We start from the raw sequence: 5,714 nt of genomic DNA on the forward strand, positions 1-5,714 counted from the left end.
GCTGTGGCTCAAGTGGTAGAGTGCTAGCCTTGAGCTGAAGAGCTGAGGGACAGTGCCTAGGCTCAGAGTTCAGGCCCCATGACCGGACCCAAAAAAAAAATAAACAAAATAAAAAACCTTGATCCTCAAATCTCAGCCTCCCAAGTAGCTAGGATTACAGGCGTGAGCCACCAGCATCCAGCTTCAATAATATTTTGTGATTACATTTTCTTTCATATAATTTGATCCATAATTTTAGCTTGAAGTTTTTATTGCTAATTTGGTCATTCTTATAAAAAATATTTCTGTAAGGTCTAGGAAGATGGCTCAGTGGTAGAGCACTTGCCTTGCATGCCTGAGGCCCTGGGTTCAATTCCTCAACACCACATAAGTAAAATGAAAAAAGCCGGAAGTGGCGCTGTGGCTCAAGTGGTAGAGCGCTAGCCTTGAACTGAAGAGCTGAGGGACAGCGCCCAGGCCCAGAGATCAGGCCCCACGACCGGACCCAATAAAAAATAAAAATAAAAAATATTTCTGTAAAGAATCATACTTAAAAGCCTAGCTACTCAGGAGACTGAGATCTGAAGATCATGATTCAAAGCCAGCCCAGGCAGAAAAGTCCACTAGATTCTATTTTCAAAAATGCTGGACTGAGCTAGGCACCAGTGGCTCACGCCTGTAATCCTAGCTACTCAGGAGGCTGAGACCTGAGGATCATGGTTCAAAGCCAGCCCAGGCAGGAAAGTTCATGAGACTCTTTATCTCCAGTTAACCACCAAAAAACCACAAGTGACGCTTTGGCTTCAGTGGGAAAGTGCTTGCCTTGAGCTGAAGAGCCCCAGGACAACACCCAGGCCTAGAGTTCAAGTCTCATGAATGAAAAAAAAAAATACTGGACTGGCTGGGATTGTGGCTTAGTGGTAGAGTACTAGCCTAGCATGCATGAGACCCCAGGTTCAATTCCTCAGTACTACATAGATAAAATAAATATATATATATATATATTTTTTTTCATACTGGGTTAGAGGTATTGCACATGTAGTAGAATGATAGCTATGAGTGAAAAAGCCAAGTGAGAGCTTGAGATTGAGTTCAAACCCTACTAGCAGCACATGCACTGAGTAATATACTCAAAATATATAATGCTTTGTGTGTGTGTGTAAAGATGAATGTTCTAACTGATGGATTATCCTGTACTGTGTGTGTGTGTGTGTGTGTGTGTGTGTGTGCGTGCATGCGCCTGGTTTTGGAAGTCCTGTGATATGTGAGTGGTTGTTACATGTTAAATAGTTGGAAAAGGTTAAAGTAATAGTTCAAGATGTAAAAGCATAGCCGGGCACTAGTGGCTCACGCTTGCAATTCCTAGCTACTGAGGAGGTTGAAATCTGAGGATCCAAGTTCAAAGTCAGCCCAAGTAGAAAAATCCAAGAAACTTTTTTTTTTTTGGGGGGGGGGTCGGATCGTGGGGCCTGAACTCTGGGCCTGGGTGCTGTCCCTCAGCTCTTCAGCTCAAGGCTAGCACTCTACCACTTGAGCCACAGCGCCACTTCTGACTTTTTCTGCTTATGTGGTGCTGAGGAATCAAACCGAGGGCCTCATGCATGCAAGGTGAGCACTCTACCACTGAGCCACCTTCCCAGTCCCAGTGAAACTCTTATCCAATAAAACCACCAGAAAACTGGGAGTGGCACTGTGGCTCAAGTGATAGAGCACTCCCCTTGAGCAGAAGAGCTGAGGGACAGTGTCCAAGCCCAGAGTTAAAGCCCTACAACCGGGGGGGGGGGAATGTAAAAGCATTATTTCTAATAACCAAAAGATGGAGGTGACCCAAGTTTCTGTCCGTAGATGAATGCGCTGCCATGTGCTGGTAATCCTAGCTACTCAGGAAGCTGAGATCTGAGGATTGTGGTTCAAAACCAGCCTGGACAGGAAGGTCTATGAGACTCTTATCTTCAATAAATCACCAGAAAACCAGAAGTGGTGCTGTAGCTCAAGCGGTAGAGTGCTAACTTTGAGCTGAAGAGCTCAGAGACCGCACCCAGGCCCAGAGTTCAGCCCCATGACTGACCAAAAAAAAAAAAAAAAAGTGGTATACCCAGTTAGTGAGATGTTATTTAACTATAAAAAAGGAATGAAATACTCATACATGCTGGAACTTTGATGAATCTTGAAAACATACGTGCAGATAGTTGAAAAAGGCTACATATTGTATGATTCCATTTGTATAAAATATTAACAGTACAATTCACAAGGGAAAAAAATTATTAGTGGTGGTGTCAGGGCCAGAAGGTAGATGGAAGATGATGACTGCCTTATTTCACCTAATAGATCTTCCACTTTCACCTGTATTGTTGAATGACAGAATTTCCTTTGGATTTCATGGCTGGATAGCACTTAGTCATGTGTATATGTTTTCTTCATCCATTTATGAGTTGATGGACACTATTCACTATTGTGAACAGTGCTGTAATGATCATGAAAGCGTACATGTCTTACACATACTGATACCATTTCCTTTGAAGTTACACACAGTAGTGAGATTGCTGGATTATATGCTAAATCTCTGCTCTTTCTTTTTTTGCACCATTTCCTTTGAAGTTACACACAGTAGTGAGATTGCTGGATTATATGCTAAATCTCTGCTCTTTCTTTTTTTGCCCTTCTCCTTTATTATTAAGCCTCCCAGCCAAGTACTTTAGAGATATAGATTAGTTTGTCTTTTGGTGTTGTATTAAAAGGTTAAAAAGTTTTCTTGCTGGAGACTGGTGGCTCACACCTGTAATTCTAGCTACTCAGGAGCCTGATATTTGAAACTCAAGGTTCAAAGCCAGCCCAGACAGGAAACATGGGGCTAACATCCGTCTATAGGATTTCTCTCCACTGTGAATTCTTTTAAAGCTTCAATGGGCATTGAATTGAGTAAATGCTTGCCCACATTGCTTACATTCATAGGGTTTCTCTCCATGGTGAATTCTGTAATGTATTTACATGCATGTGCATACACACATGCATGCGTGTTGTGGTTTGTGTGTGTAAGAGATGAGGGGGGGGGTTAGGGGGAGGGAGACCATAATCCAAACTCGGTATCTGATTCTTTTGCTCCTTGGCTGGGACTCTACCACCAAACCTCACCTTCAATGCCTCCATCATGTCCTTCAAGACCTCTATCAATTCTTTGAAGGGCACTGGAACAAGTAAAAGGCTGTCCCACATTGCTTACATCCATATGGTTTCTCGTCAAGGATTGGTGGGCCAGGGAACAAGTGAAGGATGGCATTCTCACATTGCTCACATCAATAGGATTTCTCTCCTCTGTGTTCTTTCATGCCTTTGCAGCTGAGTGGAAAAATGGGTGCTTTCCCACAACCATTTCTCTTCAGTGTGAGTTCTTTCATGGATTTGAAGGACACCTTATTGAGTAAATGCTTTCCCACGCTGCTTACATTTATAGAGTTTCTTTCCCCTCTGTTCTTGAACTAGAACAAAGTGAAGGCTTTCCCACATTGCTTACAACTACAGGATTTATCTCCAGTTTGAGCTCTTTCAAGCCTTCGAAGAATATGGGAACAAGTGAAGGCTTTCTCACATTGTGTACATGCACAGGGTTTATCTGTAGTGTGAGTTTTCTCATGGATCTGAAGGCCAGGAGTACAAGTGAAGGCTTTGTCTAATACGAGTTTTAGAGAGCAGCAGAGAAATGAGGCCATCATCATATAAAGATGAGTACAGCCAGATGAATACATACATGTGAACTTCAAAGTATCTTCTAGAGCCGGGCGCCAGTGGCTCATGCCTGAAATCCTAGCTACTCAGGAGGCTGAGATCTGAGGATCACAGTTCAAAGCCAGCTCAGGCAGAAAAGTCCGTGAGACTTATCTCCAATAAACCACTAGAAAATTGGAAGTGGCACTGTGGCTCAAGCGGTAGAGTCCTTCCCTTGAGGTGAAGAGTGCAGGGACAGAGTTGAAGCCCCATGACCAACAAAAATAAAAATAAGAAATAAAATACCTAGAACTGGGCCCTGGTAGCTACTCGGGGCTAAGATCTGAGGATCTCAATTCAAAGCCATCCTGGGTAGGAAAGTCCATTGAGACTCGTATCCAATTAATTACCCAAAAGCTGCAAATGGAATTGTGGTTCAAGTGATGAGAGTGCTGGCCATGAGCAAAAATGCTCAGGAATAGCACCTAGCACTGAGCAAAAATGCTCAGCACCCAGGTTCTGAATTCAAGCTCTAGGACCAGCATACATAGAAAAGCAAAGCAAGCCAGGTGCCAGTAGCTCACATCTATAATTCTAGCTACTGAGGAGGCTGTTCTGTGGGTCAGTTTGAAGCCAGCCCAGGCAAGACAGTCTGAGATTTATCTCCAGTTAATCACCAAAAGGCTGGAAGTGGAGAGCAAAAATGCTCAGGGACAGTACCCAGGCCAGAGTTCAAGCTCCAGGACCTGCATGTGTGTGCATGCACACACAAACCAAAAGAAAAAAAAAAAACTTCTAGGTGAGCATTTTCTTCTTTCCCCTTCCCTTTTCTCTTTTTTTTCTTTTTTTTTTTTATCACTATGGAGCATGAACTCTGGTCCCAATATTTTACCCAACTATTTCTCTCTGAGCTGTGCTCTATCACTTGAGCCACACCTCCACTTCCATCTTTTTGTTAGCTAATTGGGGACAAGAGTCTTGTATCTGACTGCCTGAGCCAAGCTGTTGATATTGCCCCAAGCTTGGAATTCCAGTCTCCAAACTTGTGTCTTGTCTATAAAATACTCAGTCTCGGCCATTTTTGTTATAGCAACAGAAAACTGACTAAAACGAATACCATTAGGTTGATTGCTGTGGTAGGTGATGCTGGGGAAATCTTATCTTCATAACCTGTAATATACTAGGTGAGACTCATTTTGAATGAAAAATAGTTTACCCAATAGACTGATAGAAGGGAAGAAAAGCAGAAGGGACGCCATGTGCAAAGATGCAGAGGCATAAAATACGTGGTTAATTTTAGTTATAAGCATTGGACTCAGATCGTCTGAAGTTTCCCTGCAAACATATTCATAAAACATTTCTTAGGGTGAGTTACCTCTGCAGATGGCTCATCTCATTTTTTATGTCTTCATTTTTCACTGTTTTAATTCTGAAGACAATGTTTTGCTGAACCTCTTCCCTAAATGGCTAAAATTGTTAATATTACTGTTCCCGGAAAAAAACGTAACTTAGGGCCAGTTCAAAGCCATGACATTGACTCATCTTACCGTTTTGTGTATTTAGGAATTCTTCCTTCCCGAATGTCATTATTTCGTCTGATTTTTCAGAGCATTTGAAAGACTGCCTTGTAAAAAACTTTTTTTTTTTTGCTTGTACTGGGCTTTGAAATCAGAGCCTAGTGCTTGTACTACTTAAGCCATGTCTCTGTTCAGGCATTTTGCTGGTGTGTGTGTATGTGTGCATGTGCGTGCATGTGCATGCATGTATATATGCTGGTACTGGAATGGTACGTGGACTTGAACTCAGGGCATTTTGAGCCACACTTCAATTCCAGCATTTTTTGCTGATTCATTGAAGGTAGGGTCTCATAGACTTTTCTGCCCAGGCTGGCTTTGAACATCAGTTCTCCAGGTATCAGCCTCTTGAATAGCTAGAATTATGGTTTGAGCCTCTAATGTCTAACCTAGCTCATTTTTACCTAGTACTTTCTTTTTTCTTCTTTCTTTTCCCTCCCTCCCCTCCCTCTCTCTCCC

This window comes from Dipodomys ordii, unplaced genomic scaffold (assembly GCF_000151885.1).
Source record: "Dipodomys ordii isolate 6190 unplaced genomic scaffold, Dord_2.0 Scaffold2, whole genome shotgun sequence".
NCBI lineage: Eukaryota > Metazoa > Chordata > Mammalia > Rodentia > Heteromyidae > Dipodomys > Dipodomys ordii.